The sequence below is a fragment of the Polypterus senegalus genome, chromosome 2 (assembly GCF_016835505.1).
Source record: "Polypterus senegalus isolate Bchr_013 chromosome 2, ASM1683550v1, whole genome shotgun sequence".
Classification (NCBI taxonomy): domain Eukaryota; kingdom Metazoa; phylum Chordata; class Cladistia; order Polypteriformes; family Polypteridae; genus Polypterus; species Polypterus senegalus.
The window spans coordinates 285,836,026-285,849,531 of record NC_053155.1 but is presented as its reverse complement, the minus strand read 5'-3'; the positions used below and the strand labels follow the sequence as shown (position 1 = coordinate 285,849,531).

Below are 13,506 nucleotides of genomic sequence, written 5' to 3'. Positions count from 1 at the left end.
GTAATCCCACCTCCACCTTGAATGCATTGGTCACTCCTACCGCAGACCTCACCACTGTCACACTTCCCTCGTACATATCCTGTACAACTCTTACGTACTTCTCTGCCACTTATGACTTCCTCATAAAATACCACAGCTCATCTAAAGGTACCCTGTCATATGCTTTCTCCAGGTCCACAAAGACACAATGTAACTCCTTCTGGCCTTCTCTATACTTCTCCATCAACATTCTCAAAGCAAACATTGCATCTGTGGTGTTCTTTCTTGGCATGAAACCAAACTGCTGCTCACTAATCATCGTCTCACATCTTAACCTACCTTCCACTAGTCTTTCCCATAACTTCATGCTGTGGCTCATCAATTTTATCCCCCTGTAGTTAATACAGCTCTGCATATCCCCCTTATTCTTAAATATCGGTACTAGTACATTTCTTCTCCACTTCTCAGGCATTCTCTCACTTTCCAAGATTCCATTAAACAATATGGTTAAAAACTCCACTGCGATCTCTCCTAAACACCTCCATTCTTCCACAGGTATGTCATCTGGACCAACGGCCTTTCCATTTTTCATCCTCCTCACAGCTGTCCTTTTTTCCTCCTTGCTAATCCACCGCATTTCCTGAATCACTATCTCCACATCATCCAACCTCTTCTCTCTCTCGTTCACTTCATTCATCAGCCTCTCAAAGTACTCCTTCCATCTCCTCGCTTGTGAGTATGTTTCCATCTTTATCCTTTATTACCCTAACCTGCTGCACATCTTTCCGAGCTCGGTTCCTCTGTCTAGCCAATCGGTACAGGTCTTTTTCTCCCTACATAGTGTCCAAAATCTCATACAAATCATCATACGCCTTGTCTTTAGCCTTTACCACCTCTCTCTTCACCTTGCATCTTATTTCCTTATGCTCTTGTATACTTTCTGCATCTCTCTGACTCTATCCCACTTCTTCTTTGCCATCCTCTTCCTCTGTATACTCTCCTGTACTTCCCCATTCCACTACCAGGTTTCTTTTTCCTCCTTCCTCTGTCCAGATGTCACACCAAGCACCCTTCTTGCTGTCACCCTTACTACATCTGCTGTACTTGCCCAACTGTCTGGTAACTCTTAACTGCCACCCAATGCCTGTCTCACCTCCTCCCTAAACTCAACCTTGCAGTCTTAATTTTTCAACTTTAACCATTTGATAACTGGTTCTGCCGTCACTCTCTTCCTTTTCTTGATATCCAATGTCATCCTACAGACCATCATCATATGCTGCCTAACTACACTTTATCCTGCCATCACTTTACAGTCTTCAATCTCCTTCAGACTGACTCTTCTGCATAGATTTTAATCTACTTGTGTGTATCTTCCTCCACTGTTATACGTCACCCTATGTTCCTCCCTCTTCTTAAAATATGTATTGTCCAACCTTTTGGCAAAATCCACTATCATCTGAGTTTCTTCATTCCTCTTCTTGACAACATACATACTCATCACCTCCTCATCTCATGTTCTCTTAACCAACATGTCCATTGAACTGTGCTTCAATCACCATTTTCTGTCCCTTGGGTACGCTGTTCATCACTTCATCCAGCTCACTCCAAAAATCATCATCCATCATCCATCGCGCACCCAGCTTGTGGGGCATATGCACTAATAACATTATTCATCACACCTCCAATTTCCAGCATCATAATCATTACTCTGCCTGACACTCTTTTCACCTCCAAAACACTCTTCACATGATGTTCATTCAGAATAACCTCTACTCCATTTCTCCTCCCATCCACACTGTGATAGAACAATTTGAATCCACATCTGATCCACCTGCTCTTACTCCCCTTCCATTTAGTCATTTCCACATACAATTTATCAACCTTCCTTCTCTCCATCATATCTGCTATCTCTCTCCCCTTATCAGTCATACTGCCAACATTCAAAGTAACCCAATTTCTGCCAGCACCCTTTTGGCTAACAGTACTGGTGGTGGTGGCTGTTAAACCCGGGCCTGACTGATCCAGTATGGAAATTTGTATTGTTGTCCGCATATTGATTTGACAAAATTTTACACCGGATGCCCTTCCTGACGTAACCCTTCCCATTTATCCAGGCTTGGGACCGGCACGAAGAAACACACTGGTTTGGTTTCTAATTATTAGTTTATCAGCCTTTTATCTGATTTAGCAGTATATTAATTTCGGTTCTAGTTTGTTTAAGCAGTTCAATTTAAAAGTTTAGGTTACTGTGCACACTTAATACATAAGATTTAAAAGTAGTACACAAAAAAACGAGCAAAATATAAAAGGAGTATACAGTGCTCAATGAAATATGCATAGATAAACACATTGTAAAAAATGTAAGTGCTTTTAAAACGTTTTCTTTATCTCTTCTATAACTTTCTTACTCTTCCCACATATTGATCTCTCTCCTAGTCGACCCTTTCTGCCTACTGAACTGAACATTGGGGTAAAGTCTCCTAGATGTTTTCTGCGTGGGGTCTTGGCATTACTGATGAGGTACAGAAGAAGCAAATCTCACCAAAAGATTGTGTACACAGAAGACAGCATCACTATTTAAGAAGTGGAAATTCCTATGATAAATCACAGTAAAATAATATGCTTTCAAGGCAAAACAATATCTGCTAATGTGAAGTTCATTTCTCCATGTAAATCCAGTATTGGAGGGTAAAGATCTATAAGAATCTTGAGGGGATCAGCTTGGTAGGCAAAAATTAAGATTAGTCTCTCATCTTGAGGGGATCAGCTTGGTAGGCAAAAATTAAGATTAGTCTCTCAAATATTTGGCGTAATCCTTCAAACTGATCACTTTACCCTGACCTTTCCATTTCAGAGTGTTTAATATTCTTATTTGCTACCTGCATTTGTTTTGTTAAATCAACTCTTGCAGAGCAGCATTTTAGAAAACATAATGATCACAGTGCTGTCTTAGGTGTTGTTCTTCCACTGTGGGAAAATAAGGAAGGCCAAGTGATACTGCAAATAGAATTAAAAAAACAAGACCCAAACATGTGGTCAACAGAGTACCTAGGGTCAAAATTAGAAAATCAGAATCACCAGCACCAAACCAAAATGACTAAACTGGAAATTTACTCAATAGCCGAACAGAAAGTCAAAACACCAGAAATTCGGTAATGAAAGTGTAAGAGCCATTTGCTAGTTATTTAAGCTATATTAAATGTTTTCCTAAATATTAGTGTATAGTTTATTTGAGGTTCTTATAACCATTACAAGTTCAATTAAATTACTATATTCTAACTACTTTTTGTCCCTCTGACTATAGAATAGTCTCAGTTAGTGACCTGCCTTGCCGTGTGTAAGCCATTTACTTCATATTGTTTTCTTCATCCGACGATCTCCCATTGTTTCCTGGCATTTGTAGGTCTTATGGTAAACCATAATGTCACTCCATTAATGTTATTTCCTTTGAATTAAATGTATAGAGATGTAACCTCCCTTTGTCCAGGAGTCTTTCAAAACGTATTGTCCCAACATGCATACTGCAGGCATTCACTTCCAATTAAAAAGGAAAGGTGTAGGCTGGTTGGCATAATATGGGTGCAGAGGTAAAAGTATTTTGTTATCTACTTCAAACCCTAGGTGGTTGGTTGTCTTTTTACGGTTGAGGTGGGTGTGATCAAAATCATTGAACTTGTTTTATGAAAGTGGGCGTCTCAGTTAAGTACTGCTTTTACCTTGGTTTGGTCAATTTTTTATTCCAGAACATGTAATTTCATAACTAACAAAGAAAACATACGTCTAGTGGAATTCACACTCTTCCAGTGTGACAATAGATACCTTGTATCTAAGACTTAGAAGCACCTTGAAAACATGATCTATATAGGTTTCTTAATTTGAGGAAATATTAGTATATATTAGTATATGCTGTATATTTTAGCTTCCTTTGCTTCTTTCCAGATCCAAATGGTTGCTTGTTACAAATGATAAAAACAGGAGATTGGTATAGTGGGACTGAGAACTTACTACTTATGAGGAAAGCTTTCAGAATTGAAATATTTGTTTTGCAGTAATTTTATAAAATCAATCAATTTAAATAAAACTCTGAATGTAGCAATGGGGCGGCACGGTGACGCAGTGTGTAGCGCTGTTGCCTCCCAGTTAGGAGACCCGGGTTCGCTTCCCGGGTCCTCCCTGTGTGGAGTTTGCATGTTCTCCCCATGTCTGCATGGGTTACCTCCCACAGTCCAAAGACATGCAGGTTAGGTGCATTATCAATTCTCACCCTTGGTGGGTGTGTGTGTGTGCCCTGCGGTGGGCTGGCGCCCTGCCCGGGGTTTATTTCCTGCCTTGCACCCTGTGTTGACTGGGATTGGCTCCAGCAGACCCCCGTGACCCTGTAGTTAGGATATAGCGGGTTGAATGATGGATGTAGCAATGGTAAGTGATGGTATTTTAAAGATATATTATGTGTCTCTCTATGGTGTATTTGCATTTTTTTATGTGTGGACTTCAAATTCATCCTACAGTTCTACGTCCTGCTTTCTGGTGACCTGCTAATGTATTTCTAGTGTTTCCTGGCTAATTTTATCTGCAATGGCCTGGTCTCCCAATCTTCTTTAATAATGTTTTCATTATTTCTTACATTCTCATTTTACATGATCATGTCTGTTGAATACTTGTTATGCTCATGTTGTATTATAAGGGAAAAAAAACAAATCACTGCAAACCCATCTCTGATGGCCCAATTAAAATATGTTATTACTTTCAGATTAACTGTATCCCAACAGAGAAAACTGTCACTGTTGAAAACTCAACACTCTCTCTCATTTAACATATAAATACTCTGCAATGAGAGTGTTTCAAAGCTCTTTACATTGCTTGATCAAGTCAAAACTTAGCCATTTTCGCTCCCATACTTCTGGTAAGTATTCTGATTCTCACTGAAATCCGTGTCAATTTGGTTTGTGTAAGATCAATAAAACAATAAAAGTATATATTAATCATTTGTTTTACTTTTACAGAAATGTGAAAAGGAGATTTTAAAGGGGATAATCAATGGAAGACACAGCCTTTTCAAACAAAACACATGTTCGCCCAACTGGGCTTTTTATTGGTGGGTTTACAGATTTACCATATGAAAACTTGTTTTGGGCTTTTTTGTCTATAGTTTACTTCCTAACACTTCAGTCAAATGCTTTGATTATTGTCATAATATGGCGTCATCAGTCACTGCACACTCCTAAATATTTAGCTATCTGTCATATGGCTGTTATTGATGCCTGCTGCAGCACAGCTGTTATACCAAAAGCTATAGACACATTTCTTTTTAATCACAGATTTGTCAAGTATGAAGCCTGTATGTGCAGTGTCTTCTTTGTGCACTTTTTTGTTGGGATGCAGTCATTCTCACTTATGTTACTTGCTTATGACAGATTCATTGCAATATGTTTTCCCTTACATCAACACACAATTAATATTCCATTTAGAATGTTGTTAATAATTGTGATTCTTTGGTTAATTATGGCAGCTCTGGTTCTAATATCTGTTGGTCTAATAAGCAATCTATCCTTTTGTAGTTCTCTTGTGGTAAAAAGTTACTTTTGTGATCATGGACCAGTGATTTATTTGGCTTGCAACGACATTTCACTAAATATTGAAATGGCAAATGTGTACATTATTGTAGCATTTTTTGTTCCATTTTGTTTTATCCTTTTTACATATGCATGCATTTTCAGAGCACTCTCTAAATTATCATCTGTTGATAGTCAGAAAGCATTTAAAACATGCACTTCCCATTTAATTCTAGTGGGAATCTATTACACACCTTTATTTTTAACCTATTTCACTGTAATGGCTGGCTACAGCATAACCTCAAATTCAAGAATACTGAACAGTTCTCTTTCAGTTTCCATTCCTCCAATGCTGAACCCAATTGTATACACTCTCAAAACAGAAGAAATTATGGATAAAATAAAAAAATATTACTTTAAAAGGAAATTAGCTCCTAGGCCAAGTTAGACAATTGCTTCCCAGTTAGTGCAGCATGTCCATGTTCCTTTCTTTTAACAAAATCTCTTTTAAAGACTTCACCTGAAGCATGTGGCGATGGTACGCCTGTTAGAAAGCCACCTTTATCATTTTCCCATTGTTGGATTCAAAATGAAGAATGTTCTGTTTATTTTTATTTTTTTAATTCTTTTTCACATAATTTGATCATTTATCATACATTTATTGTACATTTTCTTCATTATTTTTTTAGAACTTTCTCTCTACATTTAGATTCCGTACGAAACCTCATAAAGTGTTGAGTGTTGAGGCAATTTGTAGAGACGCTCTGGCCCTCCAAACAGGGCTGTACCTTTTGTGTTGCTTCATTTCAAACTATATTTCACGAAGGAGATTTCATTATGGGTGGCACGGTGGCGCAGTGGGTAGCGCTGCTTCCTCGCAGTTAGGAGGCCCTTAATGGTTAGCTGCCCGGATCGTCCCTGCGTGGATTTTGCATGTTCTCCCCGTGTCTGCATGGGTTTCCTCCCACAGTCCAAAGACATGCAGGTTAGGTATATTGCCGATTCTAAATTGTCCCTAGTTTGTGCTTGGTGTGTGTGTGTGTGCGCGCCCTGTGGTGGGCTGGCACCCTGCCCGAGGTTTGTTTCCTGTCTTGCACCCTGTGTTGGCTGGGATTGGCTCCAGCAGACCCCCGTGACCCTGTAGTTAGGATATAGCGGGTTGGATAATGGATGGATGGATGGATTCTCAAGTTATTGTCATTTCAGATGGATTTCTTCCTCCTTGAACTAAGTATCTACTTTACTGTGTACAGTGGTGTGAAACACTATTTGCTCCCTTCCTGCTTTCTTATTCTTTTGCATGTTTGTCACACAAAATGTTTCTGATCATCAAACACATTTAACCATTAGTCAAATATAACACAAGTAAACACAAAATGCAGTTTTTAAATGATGGTTTTATTATTTAGGGAGAAAAAAATCCAAACCTACATGGCCCTGTGTGAAAAAGTAATTGCCCCTTGTTAAAAATAACCTAACTGTGGTGTATCACACCTGAGTTCAATTTCGTAGCCACCCCAGGCCTGATTACTGCCACACCTGTTTCAATCAAGAAATCACTTAAACAGGAGCTGCCTGACACAGAGAAGTAGACCAAAGCACCTCAAAAGCTAGACATCATGCCAAGATCCAAAGAAATTCAGGAACAAATGAGAACAGAAGTAATTGAGATCTATCAGTCTGGTAAAGGTTATAAAGCCATTTCTAAAGCTTTGGGACTCCAGCGAACCACAGTGAGAGCCATTATCCACAAATGGCAAAAACATGGAACAGTGGTGAACCTTCCCAGGAGTGGCCGGCCGACCAAAATTACCCCAAGAGCGCAGAGACGACTCATCCGAGAGGTCACAGAAGACCCCAGGACAACGTCTAAAGAACTGCAGGCCTCACTTGCCTCAATTAAGGTCAGTGTTCACGACTCCACCATAAGAAAGAGACTGGGCAAAAATGGCCTGCATGGCAGATTTCCAAGACGCAAACCACTGTTAAGCAAAAGAACATTAGGGCTCGTCTCAATTTTGCTAAGAAACATCTCAATGATTGCCAAGACTTTTGGGAAAATACCTTGTGGACTAATGAGACAAAAGTTGAACTTTTTGGAAGGCAAATGTCCCGTTACATCTGGCGTAAAAGGAACACAGCATTTCAGAAAAAGAACATCATACCAACAGTAAAATATGGTGGTGGTAGTGTGATGGTTTGGAGTTGTTTTGCTGCTTCAGGACCTGGAAGGCTTGCTGTGATAGGTGGAACCATGAATTCTACTGTTTACCAAAAAATCCTGAAGGAGAATGTCCGGCCATCTGTTCGTCAACTCAAGCTGAAGCGATCTTGGGTGCTGCAACAGGACAATGACCCAAAACACACCAGCAAATCCACCTCTGAATGGCTGAAGAAAAACAAAATGAAGACTTTGGAGTGGCCTAGTCAAAGTCCTGACCTGAATCCAATTGAGATGCTATGGCATGACCTTAAAAAGGCGGTTCATGCTAGAAAACCCTCAAATAAAGCTGAATTACAACAATTCTGCAAAGATGAGTGGGCCAAAATTCCTCCAGAGCGCTGTAAAAGACTCCTTGCAAGTTATCGCAAACGCTTGATTGTAGTTATTGCTGCTAAGGGTGGCCCAACCAGTTATTAGGTTCAGGGGGCAATTACTTTTTCACACAGTTCCATGTAGGTTTGGATTTTTTTTTCTCCTAAATAATAAAAACCATCATTTAAAAACTGCAGTTTGTGTTTACTTGTGTTATATTTGACTAATGGTTAAATGTGTTTGATGATCAGAAACATTTTGTGTGACAAACATGCAAAAGAATAAGAAATCAGGAAGGGGGCAAATAGTTTTTCACACCACTTTATATGGAATTAAACATTCATTTTATATGCCCTTCTGATCTCTTCTGCACTGATTTTTTCCTGTCACTATGCTGGATTCTCATGTTTAACTAGGTGGGTCTAGTCAATCTGTAGTAGCATAACAGTATCTATATAGCTAAAATTATCACTACTGTATGTGTAACACTTTCTTTGAAAATGAATTATTGTATTTTCTTTTTTCAGTTTGTGCTATAAGATAATGATGTTTTATGTTTCTAATTGTGTTTTCCATTAGCTAATAAAAATGTTAGCTAATAAATGAGTTTTTCTCAAGTCTATTCATTCTTTGTATGAACCTGCTTGGTTTGATTCCAGGTCAAGCAGGACAGAGTTAGCCCCAGAAACCTTGGGGGAATGCAGGGAATAACTCAGAACATGGAAAAGCCAAATTAAGATGAGATAGTAAACCTTGTACTGTACTGCAATTAAAATGCATCCCTTCTGTCATAGTTTATGATTTTAGGCTAATTTAAATTTTAGGTCGTTTATGTTTATATTTTCTTCCATTAATGTTTCCATTTTAATTTTCCATATATGCTCAAAATATATTCATTTTCAGCAATCAGAAGTATTAAACTAGAACTTTAGGGCCAATGAAGAATAAACAATATTATAGTTTAATTGTGTCTGGCCCCTTACCAATACTGTATTGAACATAGGCAGCTCATTGTAGACTCTGTGAAAATACAGTGGATTGTGCATATATTTTTGTAGCCTAGAATTTTCTCCACCCTGGTTTAAACCTTTACTTGAAGGAATCTTTCATGCTTTTCCAAAATGCGGCAACAAAACCATTCAGAGCATCATTCAGGTCTGATACTGCATATTATAATTTTAATAACTTTTTCATTCTGACTGTTATCCCTTTAGAATATCATTCCAAGAATTTGCTATTAACTTGAAAGATACTCCAAATAAAAATCATATGCAACATATAAAGTGATCATAATTTGCTGTTACATTAAAAAATCAGATGTTCCTCTAAAGGTGCCCATATAAACAATAAATACTGTATAATAACTTTAGGTGCATTGCTAATGTCTTCTCATCAAAGCATTTTAAAGTTTCAAGTGTTAAACATCTCTTTTTAAGGAAAGATTGCAATTATGAGGAATGTTACAAATTTAGGAGTTATTTTCGTTTTCTTACTGGCATTTGGCTTAAAAATACAAACATCAGTTCTTTAGAGAAGGTCTTGCCTAATTTTATTTTACATTTTTTAATAAAAAATATCTGAGAAGATAAACATGAAGTACATTTTAATAACGAACTTCAAATATATCCAAAGAAGTCTAGGTGAGGTCAGGTCAGGTTAGGGAGCATGTGCTGGTACAGTGAGTTGCCGCACCCATCACACGACGAAACAGCTTTGGATCCCAGTTGGCAACTCTCCAGTTAGACATGTAGTTCAGTTACACTCTCCAGAAATGGTTATCTAGCTGTTGCCGCAAGGTATTACATGAGTGTCCCCTTGGCCTGGTCCAGCCACTTTGGTCTTCAACAATGAGTATCCTGCAAGCTGGATCACCCTCTGGGAATCACACCACATGGCCATAGTCATAACTGATGCTCTCTCACAATACAGGTAATGTGTCTCATTCAGGACTCCATTAGCAACTGCTCGTTCGACACACAGGCAAACCAACGGTACCCAAGGATTCTCTGAAGAGACACAATGTAACGAAGGAGTCCAGTCTTCGTCTCAGGTCACTGAATAGCATCCATATATTAAAAAAGGTAGCACCAAGACCATAAAAACTTGTAGTTTCGTCTTTCTGCAAAGATATCAAGAGAACCACACACCCCGTTCTAGTGACCTTATTACCCCATGCTCTCCTAACATGTCTACTGACTTCATAGGAAGAGTCACCAGAGACATGAATGTGGCTGCCAAGTTAAGTAGACCTCTCGACAAGGTCAACGTTCTCTCCACAGTTAGACACACTGCTGACAGCTCTGCCCAAAAGGTCATTAAAGGCCTGGATCTTCATTTTAATCCAGGACACTCACAAGCGCAGAAACTCAAAATCATGTCTCAGTTTCTCAAGAGCCCCGATCAGAGCCTCCATTGACTCCATAAAGATCACAGCATTGTCTGCAAAGTAAAGATCGGTGAATCCTTCTTCACTAACAGATGCCCCACAGCCTCTGGACCCCTTGAACAGAACAGAGTTGGAGGAAGAATACACCCTTGATGATCCCCATAATCAACTGGGAATAATGCAGAGCTTCTGCCTCCACAGTACTCACAGTACCAGTGTACAGGCCGGCCATGATAATCAGCAGCTTCAGGAGGATCCTGCAACATCTCAGGATGTCCCACAGGGCAGCTTGATCAACTGAGTTGGATGCTTTACGAAAATTGACAAAAGCTGCAAAAAAACTCTGCCGATCTTCACATTTGTACTCAATAACAACCCTCAGTGCCAGGATGAGGTTGATGATAGACTTCTTAGGTGTAAAACCAGACTGCTCTGGTCACTTATAGATGAACAAGTGATCACAGATCCTATTGGAGATGATCCTAGCAAGGACCTTACCCAGCTCCAAGAGCAGTGTTATCCCCCTGCAGTTGCTGCATTCCAGGCGATCACCCTTCATTTCCAGATATGGATGAAGTCTTGTTTTCCATTCATTTGGGATGACCCCCATCTCCCAAAACGAAGCAAAGATTGCTTGCATTGATAGGAGGACAGCCTAACCACCAGCCTGGAGAAGTTCATCCTGGATAACACAGTTCCCTGCAACCTTCCCTACCCTAAGCTGGTTCATCACCTGTGCAATCTCTGTGGGATTGGGTGGTTCACAGCTAATTAGAGGATCAGCTGCAAAAACTGTGGACCCAGAGATGTCCAATGTCCTAGCTGGAGGATCAACTTTAGACAGTTGCTTAAACTAGGCAGCCCAGCAGGTCACAACTGCAGCATCATCTGTAAGGACCATTACATCACCTGCCTTGACTTTAACTCCCAGAGGAACAGATTTGGATGTGTGTAATACTTTGATTTCTTTGTAAGTAGGAAGTGTGTCACTAGACCATAGATGGTGTGTCCTTTTCTCACAGACTACTTTTACAAACACCTCCTTATCTGCCATAATAGCCCTTACCACCATCCTTCTTAGTCCCCAGTATAGATCAGAGTTGCCATCAATCCATGCGCTGTGACTCCTCTTGATGATATCCATGGTACCCTGCGAGATGAAATACCTCCTTCTGGGTACACTGGCAACACCAACATAACCCTCAGCAACCTTCAGGGTCTTATCACAAAAGGTCTCAAACATTATATTTGGATTGCCAGTCGTACCTAAGTCTGCAAGTTCCGTAAATAAACTGCATGAAAATTCATTAGAAAAAGCCTGATCTTGGAGTCTGGCCGTCCAGCCTCATTCTCCTAGTATGTGGTAGCCTACTTGACCTTTGCAGGACCTTCAGCGTAGCAACAACAAGTCTGTTGACAGAATTCACAAATGGGGCATTTCAGTAGACCCTTCAGTACTGTAGCAGCCTCCAGCATCTGACCACGAGGATGTAATCAATCTCGTTCACCATACCAGCAGTACTGGAGTACCAAGTCTAATGAGGTGAAAGCCTTTGTTCAAATGTTAGCCACTGAAATAATCACATATCTCTAGGATGTTTTTTCTGATTATTAGTTTATCAGCATTTTATCTGATTTAGCAGTATATTAATTTCAGTTATAGTTTGTTTAAGCACTCCTATTTAAATGTTTAAGTTACTGTGCACACTTAAAAGAGAAGATTTAAGAATAATACACAAAAAAGGAAAAAATATGGTGAAAAACGATTAATGGGTGAGGAGCAAGCAAGGTCCACATTTATTTTTGTGTTATGGAGTGAAGGTATTTAAGTGCTTTTAAAACATTTTCTTTATCTCCTCTACATCTTTCTTACTCTTCCCACATATTGATATCTCTCTTAGTCGACCATTTCTGCCTACTGAAATGAACATTGGGGTAAAGTCTTCTTGATGTCTTCTGCGTGGGGTCTTTGCATTACTGATGAGGTACAGAAGAAGAAACCCTCACCAAACGATTGTGTACACACAATACAGCATCATTTCACCATGTAAATCCAGTATGATATGGTAAAGATGTATAATACTCTTAAGGGGATCAGCTTGGTAAACAAAAATTATGATTATTCTCTCAAATATTTGGCATTAGCATCCTTCAAACAGATCACTTTATCCTGATCTTTCCATTTCAGAGTGATGAATATTCTTATTTGCTACATTCATTTGTTTTGTTATATCAGCTCTTGCAGAGCAGCATTTTATAAAACATAATGATCACAGTGCTGTCTCAGTTGTTGTTCTTCAACTGTACCTTAGTGAATGGGTGGGCCTCTCTGGCAGTGTCTTAAATTGGTTTGAATCCTACCTGGCAGGCAGAAAATTCTTTGTAAATTGTGGTAATAATACTTCAAAGACACATGGTATTCTAAATGGTGTTCCACAAGGCTCTATCCTGGGTCCAGGGCTCTTTTCATTTTACATGCTTCACTTAGGTCAGATTATCTCGGGGCATAATGTGAGCTACCACAGCTATGCTGATGACACACAACTGTACTTATAAATAGCGCCTGACAACCCCGACTCTCTTGATTCATTGACACAATGTCTTACTTGTGTTTCTGAATGATTAGTAATTTTCTCAAACTAAATAAAGAGAAAACAGACATTTTATTGATTGGCAATAATGGATATAATGAGGTTATTAGAAATAAACTTTGATGCATTAGGATTAAAAGTCAAAATGGAGGTAAGGAATTTAGGGGTAAGTATTGACTCTGACCTGATTTTTAAATCACATATTAGATTACTAGGACAGCATTTTTCCACTTAAGAAATATAGCAGAAGTTAGACCTCTTATAACATTGCAAGAAGCTGAGAACTTAATCCACGCTTTTGTTTTTAGTCAACTAGATTACTGCAATGCTCTCCTCTCAGGACTACCCAAAAAAGGCATAAATCGATTGCAACTAGTGCAGAATGCAGCTGCTAGAATCTTAACTAGGAAAAGAAAATCCGAGCACATCTCTTCAGTTTTGATGTTATTACATTGGTTACCT

At 39.1% G+C, this 13,506-nt stretch overlaps 1 pseudogene; it reads left to right on the top strand.

Moving 5' to 3' along the window:
* Positions 1–8,804, top strand: part of LOC120524591 — a 171,872-nt pseudogene extending 163,068 nt beyond the window's left edge.
* The last annotated feature ends 4,702 nt before the right edge of the window (positions 8,805–13,506 follow it).